Source organism: Balearica regulorum, chromosome 11 (genome assembly GCF_011004875.1).
Source record: "Balearica regulorum gibbericeps isolate bBalReg1 chromosome 11, bBalReg1.pri, whole genome shotgun sequence".
Taxonomy (NCBI): Eukaryota; Metazoa; Chordata; class Aves; order Gruiformes; family Gruidae; genus Balearica; species Balearica regulorum.
The window spans coordinates 24,218,017-24,231,868 of NC_046194.1; the positions used below are offsets into that span (position 1 = coordinate 24,218,017).

The window sequence follows — 13,852 nt, forward strand, 5'->3', positions numbered from 1 at the left end:
GGTTGGGCTGAGGCCAAATCGCTAGCACAGACTTTGCCCCTGTCCAAAGGATTGTGATGAAGGTCTGATCCTGTGTCTGATGATCAGGAGCTAGGCACATCACCCTGGAATCTGCCAAGACCCCTCTCCCAGCGCAGGTCACTGGGGATGAAACACCCTCGGGCTGAGACCAAGCAGCAGGTGAGGAGCAGGGTGTGCTGCAGCCCTGTCCAGGAGGTGGGGTGAGGCGGGGAAGGAATGCAGTGACATGGCCGCTCTGGAAGAAAAGGGAGGACAGCCAAGCTGAGCAGCAGAGAGGACGAGCAGGAATGGAGCAGAAGCCAAGTGAATGCGGAGGAGGGGATGCTGCAGACTTGTTCAGGCTGGGGCTCACCCAGCTGAGGACACAAGCAAGGCTGACCACCCACCCACAGCCCTCCCGAGCTTCACCCGCTTTGGTCACGCTGTGTGCCGTGGTGGCCAGAGAGCTGCGGGAGGCTGGGGGTGCCACAGCGTGACCGGGCATCACGCCTTGACTCAGGCCACCGTCACCACGCATGAGGCAGAGCAGGGAGAGGACGGTGGCCCAGGCAGGAGGCACACAAGGGCAGGCAGCGTGCTCGCCCTGCAGCGCTCAGCCAGATGCATAGGGAGCTTGTGGCCTGGCCAGAGGCAGCCCTGTGAGTCCTGGGAAAACCATTTGGTTTTGCAAGTCCTCTGGTGCCACTGACCTGTGAAATCGTGATTCTAAAAACCATCCCAGGGCTGGCACAACACCTGCTCTCCACATCCAGCTCAGGAGCCCCCACATTCCAGGAACCTCTCCTGCTGCCCACCAAGCTCCCCACGGGCAGGGGCTGGGGAGAGCCCCGGGGGGCTGACCAAGGAAGCCCCATGGATTCCTCAGGCAATGGAGGGAATGGGGTGGGACGTGTCCCGGCAGGGTTTTAGTGGTGAGGGCAGGCTCTGTGGCAGCCTGTGTGGTTTCCCTTCACTTAGGACAGGGTGTCCTGGGGAGCTGCGCAACCTCAACGGCTCTGCACCAAGCACATTGGTGAACAAGCAAGATCAGAGACAGCAAGAAAGCTACAGGCTCCTGCACTTTTATGTGGTCCCAGGGCAGACTTGTTTTCAACCTGTCTGAAACGACGGCAGGTTCAGGCTTCAGCTCTGGGGACAAATTCTGGCTCCAGCTCTGCTTTGCAATTCCCTGTGCCAGCAGCGCACCCTCTATCCATTCTTGCGTGCTCCTGGCCGTGAGATGCTATCTGCTCGCTCGTGACTTCCACCAGGTCCTCAGGAGCCCCTGGCAGGGAGACAAGAGGAAGGGGCCAGATGCTGAACTAGCGTATGGCAGGAATAAAAACCCAGCCCGCAGCATCTGAAAGCAGTGAGGTTAGTCTCCTGTGGAGTCCATTTCTTCAGCCTGAAGTCCCCTTGCTCCCTGATATGAGGCTCCTCTGAAGGGAAAGCTGAGATGCAGTGCTCCGGGCTGTCCTGCCGCGGGAAGGCAGAGCTGCCCAGACTGCTGCCTGCAGGCTTGGGAAGAGCTTCCCATAGGCAGGATGTCCCCAGTGTGGACATCAGAAATAGCAGTCTCCCGATGCAGTTGCTGTCATGCCAGGGGATGAGGAGCAGAGCCCAGGGTATTTATTCACCGCTTTGCATGCCGCATTGCTCCCTGGGAGGAGCAAAGCAACAGCATGGAGAGCGAGATAAGGCATCGCTGCTGCAGCGGCGCTCACTGGAAGCCTCCGCCGCCGCTCCAGGTGCATTTGAGGTCAAGCAGCGGAGAGACTCCTGACATCAGGAGCACTTGGCTTCACTGCTGTCCATGGCGGGGAGGGCCCGGCAAAGCTAGCCACCTTACACAGGCTGCTCCCTACCCCAGGGAACTGACCTTTGCACGCCACAGGAGGGTTGGGATGTGGTGGGCATTTGCCGGATCCAGTTGACCAGGCTCTGTAAACGAACTTTTATATAACTCTGCTTTCTGATTGCCTCTAGCGCCTGCCAAGGAAAAGCCACAAGTACCCAAAAGCCTGCACGCCTGCTAGCTATGAATGGGCTGCAAGGGGCTGGTTCCCTCAATTGCTATGAGAAGCTGTCTGTTCCCGCAGGGAAACCTCGCAAGGCGGCACTGGATCCTCTATATTAGACTCAGGCTGCTGTAGCAGTGAACAGGCTATTGCTGCACAAGGAGCTTGCAAGCCATCCTGCGGCGAGTACAGGCCCGGGAAGGAGACACGCACAGCCTGGCTCCCCTCACTCTGATGGCTTCTCCCAGGCCTCCCCAGCCACGTCCCTGCTCTCCATGCCAGCAGCTGCTGGAAACCCAGCAGCCCAAGCTTGCGTTAGTGGGAACTGGGTGTATATGGTGTATTGGGACTAACCCTGTCCCGCTGCTCTCTGCAGGGGAACGGCTTCCCAGGGGCACAGGCAGCTGTCCCCGCAGTGATGGAGAGTGTCCAGCTGACGCTGGGATGGGTCCCCGTGTCCCGCGCTCCCCCAGACGGGAGCTCAGCGGGGCGTGGTGTTCAGACGCGGTGCAGGAGCACGGTTCTCACGAGCGTGGTCTGCCCGTGTAGGCTGGCTGCCTGCAGAAGAGCTGGGAACTCGGTGGCCCGGGCCGGCTCCCCGCGAGCGGATGTTATTTTTAACTCCCAGTTCCTCTCTCGTTTTTGCCAGGCGGCAACTGATTCTGCTGTTCGCTGAATGATAAAGAGCCCTTTTTTCCCCCCCCCTCCACCATTTCTAAACTATTTTTAGGCTTTTTTCAGTGAATCTTTGCCGCAGACACTTTCAAAGGGCTGGAGCAGGTGGCTTGCTTTGTGTGCCCAGAGGAAGAGGAGAGATGCTCGGGGCGGGAGGTGGTGGGAAGGAGAAGGGCTTCCTGAACCAAACAGGGAAAGCACGTGCCTTGGAGCACCAGCTGCCCTGTGCTGCACGCAACAGCGAGCTCCTCTCCTCACACGCAGCCGTGGCGTGCAAGAGTCAGCCTTCCCGACCATGCCAGCAACAGCCTTTACCTCTCCAAAGCCCAAGCAAGGGACATCCTCCATGGGGTGCCAGCAGGCCTGGGGGTCCTGCGCTCGTCACGCTGCAGCGCAGAGCAATGTGGGGGTGCTCGAGGGAAGCTGATGGGACAGGACCTGGGGAGATGTGCAGGGCTTGGGATGCCCAGAGAGGGTGAAACACAGCTGTGGCAGTGCAGGAACCGCTGGAGGGGGCTGGCAGAGCTGGGGTCAGCTGGTGTCACGCTCAGGCTTGGGATAAGGACCAGCCCCCATGGGACCCTAAGTGGGAGAGAAGAGTGTGAGGGACATGGTACCCACCAGCGCTATGGTGTACCACTGCCATGGCCGGAGCCTCTCAACTGAGAGCACTGATGGGGATGTTGCTGCCCTGTCCCCGAAACAGAGGACACAACATGAAATAGCACATCCTGAACCCCTTGCTATGTTCAGGAGAAGGAAGCGCTCTGTGGGCAGCAAAGAAAGAAACAGCCTGTATCTTCATCAGGCAGTGAGAGTCCAGCCTGAGGCTGGGGTCCTCTGACTGCAACCCCCAAAAAAAAAGGTTATTTCATCCTGAGTGGGGCTGAGTCAGGACTCTCTCCTCTCGGGGCAGAAGGAGGAGGTGGTACTGTGTGTGGCCCTGCAGCCCTTTTCCCCCTGGAAAACTGCAAAACCTTGCAGCTCCAAGAAGCTAAGAAAGAGCCAGAACGTGCTGCAGGACAGACGCCCACGTCAGCCCTCAGCTGGCTCGAACCTTCCAGGCTGTTACGCAGAGCTGAAGCCCCACCACCACTGCTCGGCGAGGGCACTGCAAACCTTCCCACGTCACAAGACCCAAACAGTCCTGATCTGCTGCGTCCAGGAGCTGCGTTGGGGTTTGGGGTTTTTTTTTTTTGCTTTATCAGGATCTTGCTGAGATCGGCTGTGTTCTCAGCGAGCGGGTCATGTTTGTGCAGCGGTTTGTAAATGCAAATTGTTATGTAAGTGCTCAGGGTTACTCCAGAGGCTTGGCTGGCCGTGCCTCACCAGTGCTGTTAGCAGGGTAACGAGCACACGCATCCCCGTGCATCCATGGGACCTTCGTTACTGTCCTAGCTCTTTACTGAGGTGCACAGCGTGTGCATGCATGGGTGTGAGCTGCTGCAGCAGCGTCTGTGCAAGGGCAGCCACCCGAAGGTGTGAAGGGCCGTGCACCCGGGGGGTGCCTGGAGGCTGCCAGCCGTGCGCTCGGGGAGCACCACCGCACACTCCACCGTGCACATCCAGCAGCACTGTTTACCCTCGGCTTGCTCCCGACAAGGCGCTGCTCTCGCCACTGCCAAGAACACCTGCACTTGCTCCAGTAACCCAGCTCCTGAAGGTCGCTGGCGGGAGGCTGGGCTTGCGTCCCGCCTGGCTGTTTTTATTATTGACTGTCCTTATCATTGCGCAGAGAGAACACCATGTCCCAAGTATCCAGGGGCAGGACGGGACCTGCTGCCTCTTCTGATGCCTTTTGCCTAAGCTCTGCCTCTCCCCAGTGGAGAATGTGCAGGCACCGAGTGCCCCGCTGCCTGCCCTAGCCTCTGCCTGTGTGTGCAAGCCACGATGCCAGGAGCTGGGGCCAAGAGGAGAAAGTAGCCTCTCCTCTGTTCCCAGCCACCTGCTGCCATGAGCAAACCACACATTCCCCCTTTCTCTTGCCCTGTCTCCATCCAAAGACCGGGTTCCCCACACATCAGGCCCCAGCACGTGCCCTTTCCCAGGGAGTGCATCCCGTCAGCCCGCCACTGCCTTGGCAAGGGTCTGACTCCCACCATGCCCTGATCCAGCACACACCAGCCTTGAGCCTGCAGGGACCTGGGAAGGGACGGGGGAGCCTGATCTGCCACCAGCGTCAGAGCAAGTGCTGGTGCTGCTCCACCACAGCAGCACCCGGCTGGGCTGGCACAGCCATCGCACATGGTGCAGGAGGGACAGCCGAGTGCAAAATGGTACGAGCAACTCTGGGCTGTGAGCAGCTGTGACGCTGGCTGGATCCTGTAACTACAGCAGTCACTTGACTGTGCAGTAAAACCCCAATTAATCATTTTTATTCATCCTGTGGGTGAGACACGGAGCAGGCAATAGGCAGGTGCCCTGCCAAGGCAGTTCTAGGTGATGGCACTTGAGCACAAGGGAGTCCTGGGGAAAACCTGTGAATTGGGAATTGTTTCTACCTGGTGGGAAAATCTGGCTTTGGGGACTGCCAGTTTTTTTTTCACAGAAGCAAAGGAAACCTTCCTTCCTCCTCCACTGCCTCCTCTCTGAGGCCACAGCGAAGATGCCATCGCAGCTCTGCCGACACTGCCATGGGTAACGCGGAGGGAAGCAGCCCCAGGGTGGCTCTAGCTTGCAGGGAGAGTGGATGGTCCAAACCAAGACAGGGAGAAAGGGAACACAAAGGCCTCCTCCTGCCCTGCCAGACACCCTTGATGGAAGCCGGGTCTGCCTCCACGCCTGCCTTTGCCGTTGGGGACTCGCCACGCTTCCCCACCTCCACTGCATGTGGGCACAAGACAGGAGAGAAGGTGGTGTGCCCAAAGCTTATTTGTTCCTCCATAATACCAGGTTGGTAATAATAGCAATTACTCTGCATTAAAACCATGATCCACCTGTGTTCTTAGGTCAGCACAGCCACAACGTGTGGCAAGTGCAGTTATATATAGCTGACACATCAGTGGTGCCTTCCCAGCCATGCACATCTGCTCCCTGCCCACCCTGTCCACCCCACGCAGGGACCTCAGCCCCAGTGACATGGGACACAGGGAGAATGGCCCCCCTGGTTGCTGGAGTGAGGGCATTCGCCCTGGGCATGGGTCCCTTTCATGCACTGAGGGTTTGCTGGAGGACTCCCCGCAGGCAGGGGTGTCATGCCATCTCTGCAGCTCTGCCGCTGCCAGCCCTGATGTCAGGGGGATGAGCACAGGGGCACCAGCGTGGCAGTAGGGGCATGTCCAGGAGGCAGCAAAAGAGAAGAAGAAAAGGAGGAAAGAGAGAAAAGAAAGAGAGAAACAGAAAGAGGAAGTGAAAGAGGAGGAGAGAGTGAAAGCAAGAGGGAGAGTGGAAGGAGGGAGGAAGGGAGGGAGGAAGGAAGGGAGGAAGGATCCTGTCCACAAGGGCCAGACAGGGGCAGCTGGGACACCAGCAAGTAAGTCTTTGCCTTGCTGGGGACAGTTCCCCAGCAGGGTCAGACGCGCCTGCCATAGAGGAGTGGAAAATTCCTCTCATCGCACGGGCACTCCCTGCAGCCCGAGCACATCAGCTGTTGTCTCGCAGGACTTGGCATGCCCTGGAGTGTTTATCAACACCCTTTCCACCCTTTCACAAGGGCCACAGCACAGCTTGGCAGGGGCACGCAAGCTGCTTGGGCAACTGGCTCTGCTGAAAGCCAGTGCTCTTGGGAAACAATCCTGCAGCCTGCCCTGGGCAGTGAGTCAGGCCTGGGACTCCAGTGCAGGGCTGTCATCGTTGAAGTGGCCATCAGCACTTGATGGCCATCAGCATTTTCTCCTCTTTTCTGTCTCCTGAATTCAAGGCACCAAGCTCGAAGCTTCGCTGTTGGCCCTGTCTCAGTCCTGCAGACCCCTTTTCCCCGCTCCTCGCAGGGCTGGCTAACACACAAGGTTGGTCTCTCTTGCTAGGTACCCATCACCCAACTACCAGCCAAAAGATTGAGAGTTTGGCACCGATCCCACAAGTTTCTTCCAGCCTCTCTGCCTGCCTGTCCCTAGCTGTGTTATTAGGCTGTTAAACTCTGCACACTGGGACGCTCCATCTCATGAGACTCTCCCAGCACACCCTTAGCATGTACACAAACACGGGATAGTGACAGTCTCCAAGGCAGCGTTCAACTTTCAGGTCCATGGAGCAGATGTCAGCACTAGTATCCATCTCCAAGTCACATCTACATCCAGAGTTCCCTGTAAACCTCCAAACACCTCTCCTTGGCTTTGGTTTCACCTGGCAGGGTTGTAAATGACCTCAATATGCTCGTCCTCCCTTGCCCAAGGCATGCTGCTCCCTCCCCATAGGGGAAAGAGCTTGGAGGGGAGTTATCCCACTCCCTCCGAGGGGTTTGAAGGTGTCAGCGGGAGCAACACCATGAATATAATGATGGCATATGTGGCTGAGGGCTGCCGTGCAGGCATGGACCGGGCAGCTGCACACTGCTTGAGAGATGACACAAGGCCAGCGGGGCCAGCCTGTCCCCGGTTAACTTCAGATGTGCAGAACTGGCACAAACAGTCCCTTGGGCAGGGAAGGAAGCAAGCACATCCTGGTCGGCACTGGGCAGGACAGCGGACACAGAGCTGCAAGCAGACCAGCCCTGGAACAGTGTTAGCCTTGCCATTGCCCTGGATGGTGCCCCACCCTACCCCATGGTATGGTACATGGTCATGACGAGTGGGTGGTCACCAGGAGGGTGTTGAGACGGCACAGTGTCAGGAACAGTGTTCTGCACTGCCAGGAGACACCCTGGAGCCCAGGAAATGTCTTAGCTGTTCCTGAAATCTCAAGATGCGTGCCAAAGCCCTGCTCAAGTGGGAAACAGGGAGCGCGTTCATGGGATATGTGTCAACCCCCCCAGGATAAAGAAGTAAAGCATGACCCCCCTGCAGCCCCTCAAAGGGGCCAGCAGCTCCCCTTGGCACCAAGGGGTTGCAGGGCAGCTGCCTCTCCTGGCAGCCACAGCCCCTTGTAGAAGAGCTGGGGGTGCAGGGACTGAGGGTGGGGGTTCCTGGAGTGGGGACCATCCAGAGAAGGCCAGCAGGCTCCTTAAAGTTAGCACCACATAGACCCTTCCCCAAACCTCCCAGCAGCTGGGGCTTGCACCCCGGCACAGTTGGAGCTGTGGCAGAGAACAGGCTTCATGCAAGCCAGCCAAGATGTTCGTCGGAGCAGAGGCATGCATAAACATTTTGTTTAATCAAGGACTCTGGGCGAACACAGTGTACTCTGGCTCCGTGCAGCGGGAACAGCTGCGGCCCTGCGGGGCAGGGGCCGGGGACGCCGAACAGCGGTGGCAGAGCGACCTCCCGTGGCACAGTCCCAGCTCCGGGGTGCTCAGCACCATTGTTGCGATGGCAGCGGGCACAGGGAACCTGAAAACATGCAGCATCCCCAGCCCACAGCTCTGCTCCAGAGGGAAGCCGTCCCCCCACTGCCAGTGGCTCCGGCTGCATCCAGGAGGACAATCACGCTGGCAGCTGTGCCATGCAAGACTTGGTTTGGTCCGGCCCTTCTGCAGTCGTGCTGGGACAGGGGTTGAGCTGGGAGAGCTTTGGCAGCAAAACCCACAGCTGCTCTGCCAGTGGGTCTGCGGGTGCTGGCCCCATAGCAGCGTTTTACCCAGACCTCTGCAGCACCAGCTTAGTTCCAGGGCAGCATCTCCACATAGAGAACTCCCACAGCAGGCAGGGAATGCCAGTCGCCACCACCTTGCCACATAGCAACAGCCTGCCCCACAACCAGGCAGACCTGCACCCATCCCGAGCCTCAACCAAATTGTGAGGAGGAGGCACCAGCCGTGCCTGGCAGCTGGGACCCCACTGGCCTGGCCTGGTGGGTCATTACGGGGTTTTCCTGCAGGAACCGCGCCGTCCATATGTCTGGGGGACCTGCCATATGTGTGGCAGGTGGATAACCTGACAGCCTGGTAGCTAGCAAGAGCTCGCTGCAGGAGAAGACAAGGACTTGGGGAGCCAAGGAGGAGATGCCTCTTTCTGAGAGCTGTTAGCAGCAGTTAAATAAACAATGCAGCAAATAAATCAAATATCGCCTTGTCTCAGTTGTGGCTTGTTCCAGTTTTTATTTCCAAAAAGAAAAGCAGCCCAGCACGTGCTGCCATGCCCAGCTGCTGCTCAGCTCCTCCTGGGCGCAGCTCCTGGTGACGGCTGCGGGGAGCTGAGCAAGCCGGCAGACGCAGCCCCCCGCTTCTGTGGCAGCCCCTGGAGAGAGACAAAGCTGAAACCCAGCCCCTGCGCCTTCAGACAGTGAAGGGGAGAAAAAGGCACTCTTTGTATCTCTAACTGGAATTGGAAATGGTGTCCCTGTGCCCACAGCTCCAGCAGCCCCAGAGCCCAGTTCCAGCCAAGCCTGGGGCTTCCCTCCCGACACTGGCAGCGGGGCCGCCCCTAACTGGGCGCTGCACTGTCCCCACCGGACCTGACAGCCGTGCAGTGGCAGCCAGGCCTGCCGAAAGCGCTCCCAACATCGCCATAAAGCACAGGGTGTTGATGGCAAAACTTCTCCACCTCGTGGGGGCTGCAGGGCAAGCATGGACACCTGCTCACACCTGCACCTTCAGCAAAGGGGGACAGCTTCCCAAACCATCTCAGTGAGCAAATGGTCCGTAAGATGTCCCTGAGGGCTGCCCCATGCTGGAGCTCAGGTTTATCTGTGCTCCTGCACAGATCAAGTCCAAGTGCACAGGTAAATTCCAAGCCGGGTGGCCTTTCCCATGAGGAAAGAGCACTCCAGGCACTGCCTCTGCAGTGCAGCACCCTGCACCCATTTCACGGCCCCAGAAACAGCCACCCAACGAACATCTCAGTGATGGGGTCCTTGCAGACACTCCCAGGATTGCCATGTTCCCAGGCAGGCAGCATGGGATCCCTTCTGGGCCCTCCTGCCCCTCTAGGAATGGGGTGCTCAGACCCCCAAAGCCACACTGGGATTTAGGTTTGGTGGGGGATGCTGGAGGAACCAAGGTGCCAGTTGTGGCATCTCCATCCTGCTCCCAAGCTGTCCCCAAGGCCAGTCACATATGGAAGAGGGTCAGCAGTGTGACACGGGTGGCCGTGGAGCCATCCTGCCCCCCCCCCCCCCCCCGGCTCACCCCAGAAGCAATAACCAAGTCCTCGAGAGCTTCGCTGGCAATAGCAGAGCACCCAAAGCCAGACCTCTCCATGAGCACCAGCCCTGCTCCCCAGCCACCCCAGGGCACAGGGAAGAATGAAATGGCTCTGCCCCTGCCTGCCAGGGACCTGCAGCTCCTGGCACACAGCAACCATGATGCCTTCTCGGGAGGCTCCTCTGCAGCCTGGGGCGGCCAGGACAGAGGGACACACCAGGGTGCAGAGCTCACCCAGCCTGGCCCCCTGTCCCCACCCTCCCCACCAGCCAGGCAATGCAACTGCCTCAGTCCCTCTCCCCAGGGACTGTTCTCCCTCTGTGCCCAGCCAGGCTCCCCTGGTCTGGTTGAAGAGACTGAGCCACCATTTCATTTACCAATAATGGCCAGTTTGCAGGGAAGTGCCCAGCGATACCCTCCCCAGCGTGGCAGAGATGATGGCATGAAAGAGCATGAACACAACAGCCAATTGCAAAGCAAACATCTGCCCCTTCCTTAATTCTAAAGCTGCAACCAGTGCTTCAGGGAGCAGCCCAAGGAAGGCAGCCGGCACAGAAAACCCACCTGGAAGGGAGCTGGCATTTCTCTAGCAAGGCTGGACTGACATTGGCAACCTCGCACCACCAGGCAAAAAACCCTGACCAAGGCAGGTGCTCCAGGCTGGGACATGGGTCCCCAGGCACCTCCTGGCAAAGCTCTGACCCACCATGAGCACAGCATGCTCAGCACCAGGTTTGGTGAGCTCTGTGTCCCATCTGGGTGACACATGGCCCTGCTCACTGGGGCAGCGGAGATATATTTTTAAATATCCACATATATTTATATGTGTAGGCAAACACACCCAATTTGCAAAGAGATTTCTAACTTTCAGGTGAAAGTTTGTTGCCTGATATACTACTTCAAGTACCTATGCTCTCTCTCCACTGCTGCAACCAGGAGTCCAAGTCTCCCCCAGCAGCTGCTCAACGGAGGGATTCGAGCTCAGGCACAAGAAACAGGTCTGGACTGACCTTTCCAGAGGCTTCATCCCCAGTAACCCCTCTGGGGACATGGTGGCTCCTGCTCCACACGCACAAGTTGCCCCTCTATGCATCCAAGGAGCCTCCAAGCGCCGTCCTGTGCAGTGCAGGGGCCTCCGGGTACCTTCCTGTGCAACGGCAGGGCCTGTGACTGCTGCTTGAGAGCAAGGCCAGGACACGTCAGAGACCTTTCTCTCCAAACCCTGGGTGTTACAACAGAGATACTCAACAGCCACCTAACCCTGGCCTGGCTCCTGGCAAGCTCACAAGACAAGCTAATGGAAACGCAGAGCGCAGCATCCCTCAGTGGTGGATATGGTTAAGAGCAGGCTCAGAGGAACCGCCTTTAAACTTGGGGTTTTTTCTGGGATCAGCTGGGAATTAAGCATCCGAGTTGTTGGGTTTAAATCTGAACCTTTAACTGTATCTTCCCTCTTCCCCCACCCCAGCACTGTTCTACACAAAACCCAGTTTTCTTCTGAAGTTTTATTTTAAGGGTAAGTTTTAAATGACTCATTTTGCAAAGGAAAGAATTGTGCTGCCAGGCTCTTTTCTTCTTTTAATTTCCCAAAAGATATTTTTTCTGCATTGGGGAAAAGACACAGAACAGCTTTGGTGAGGTCAGTGAAGGCAACCAGATCTCAGTATTGTCGATCGGCGTACGCCTCTTTGCTTCCCACCAGCCCGAGCTCTGCTGCTGAGCCTGTTTCATGGTTTCCTGCCCAATTAGTGGTTACAACATGCATACATACGAGCAGAACCGCTCATTACAACATGTGTACATACAGCGAGCAGAACCGCTCCAACTTTCCATACATTCTTGCTAATCTCCGGTGTGTTTTTAAGTTTTTGGTAATAATGAAACGACTGGGATTAATGACAGGCATAAATTCCTGGAGCACAAGACCCTGAATCATGTTTTTGTCTAACCAGCTGGTGTACCTTAGGATAAAGCAGTCGGACAGGTTTAGATGTGTGAGCTTTGTTGCGTATTTCCAACTTCCTTGCTCTTGGCTGCTTGTTTTTTATTCAGATTAGAATTAACTAGCTGTTTAGTGTGCGTATGGGGTGATGTCTGCTTGTTTGGTTGGTAATTGAAAAGCAGTCTTAATCACTTTGACCTGAGGCTTCCAGATCTTAGTGCTTTATTTCTAGAGCACCTTCTATCCCATTTTTTTCCATTTTTCATGGAAATGAAGCTCCACCAGGCTACCACGAACTATGGTAGCTGTTCTTTTGGCTCAACCCTCAGAAAGCTCATCAGCTTGACCTAACGAGAAACAGCACAAGCTGTTATCTGGGGCAGCGCTGGTATACAGCGTGATTAACAGGGGTGCGGGGAGCTCATGCCAAGTATGCGGCAGCTGATCTGGTATGAATTTCAAAGCTCTGTTCTCAAAAGTTGAGAGACAAAGATTAAGGGGGACGCTTCCCATGGCAAACAAGATGCCAAAGCTGGGCTGCTTGGGGAAGATCACTGCTAAAGCTCCTGGGCAGCAAAGGAAGCAGAGACCCAGAGAAGTGGTTTTGCTCATACTCCACTCTGCCAACATTTGGGCAGAACTTGAGGGAAAAATAGCAAATCCACCAAGAGATTGAGGAGAAAAATGACAAAAGCAGTGCTGGGATTACACTTAGGAGGGACATTCTCTCCCTGCCTCCTTCCAGAGGACACATTTTACCATTCTAGCTCTGGAAGAAACCTGTGGGACAGCTGACTTACCCAGGCCACTCCTAAGCTCTGAGGAAGCTTTGTCATCCCTAGTTCCAGATCTAGCAAACTGCAGATGCAACTGCCAATGCTGACAGAAGATTTCACAAGCCAGGTTTTAACAAGTCCTGACTTACAGTTTCTTCTAAGGAGGTGAATTTAGGGCTCTGTTAAGCTGTGATTGCACAGAGATGCAGGTACGAGGAAAGATTAGGGCACGTGTACAAACCATTTCCAACCTCTACCTCCTGTAATCTCAGGGTGCAGCTGCTCAGATATCGCAGGGGGAAAAGGCAAAGGCTACATAAGGATCCAGATAAGGCCACAGGTACTCCAGCAATGTCAGAGAAATGGAAAAAAGCAGCTTTTAACCTGCCTTTGACTGCCAGCCACACGCACACTGGCCTGCCCGAGGAAGCGCTGAGCACAGCACTGCTTGCAACCTGTCCCCAAGCTGGCTGGAACGTGTTGTCCGGGCAGACCTGCCAAAGAAAAAGGAGAAACCAGGTGATTAACATCAGCAGGGGACAAGTGTTGTCTTGTCCTTGTGACAGTACAGGACTCCCCCGCCTTTCTGAGCCCCTCACAGGTATCTACCTGGTGGCTAAACCCGCCAGTGGATGGGGAAGCTTTCTGTGCTTTCCTAGGGCAAAGGACACTGACTTCAAGCAGGGAAAGCAGCTTTGCCTTTCCTTCTCTCCTCCATTTGCATTAGGCAGGGGAAACAAGGTCTCTTCGATAAGAGTTTGTAAAAAAAGAACTATTATCAAGATGACTTTCCTTTTATTTTCAGCTTAGGTTTTTATGGGACAGAGGTCAACCCAATATCCTCCCAGGGTGTGCAGGCTGCAGATTATTTTTATAAATGCTGACTTGTTGACTTTGCGGTCATAAAAAGATTTTCACAGGAACTGTATCCCCTGATCTCCCTTGCTTTTCACTGATAATTTAATTGCCAACTGTGCGGATGGAAATAGATGTAATAAGGCCAGCTCAGATGCTGCTTAAATACTTGCTTTAAAAGGCATTATTTTTTTTCCCCAGCATTACCAACTCATGTAACTTTCGTCTTGAGGGCTGAGGATTATCCGGTGCACTTTCAGTGCCCGTAATCAAGCAAATGAAAAATCTTAGTGCTTCTTTGAAAATATATTAACGGCTGTGTTTTATGAAAAGCCCGAGAATGAAGCTCAGTGTTTAAAATGTAAAGGAACAATATAATTAGATGGCAACTTTTGCGTTAAGGTCCCGT

The 13,852-nt window shown here is 55.8% G+C and overlaps 1 long non-coding RNA gene across 2 annotated transcripts; it reads right to left on the reverse strand.

The window, feature by feature from the left end:
- Positions 1-6,542: 6,542 nt before the first annotated feature.
- LOC142603410 (uncharacterized) lies at positions 6,543-13,812 on the reverse strand. Of its 2 annotated transcripts, XR_012837337.1 has the most exons (4): positions 13,651-13,812; positions 12,977-13,082; positions 10,881-11,043; positions 6,543-8,965 (listed from the first exon to the last, which is right to left on the reverse strand). It is a non-coding gene; the product is annotated as an uncharacterized LOC142603410 (long non-coding RNA). The 2 variants fall into 2 exon arrangements; XR_012837336.1 differs by having other exon boundaries at positions 7,742-11,043; positions 13,651-13,782.
- Between the last annotated feature and the right edge of the window lie 40 nt (positions 13,813-13,852).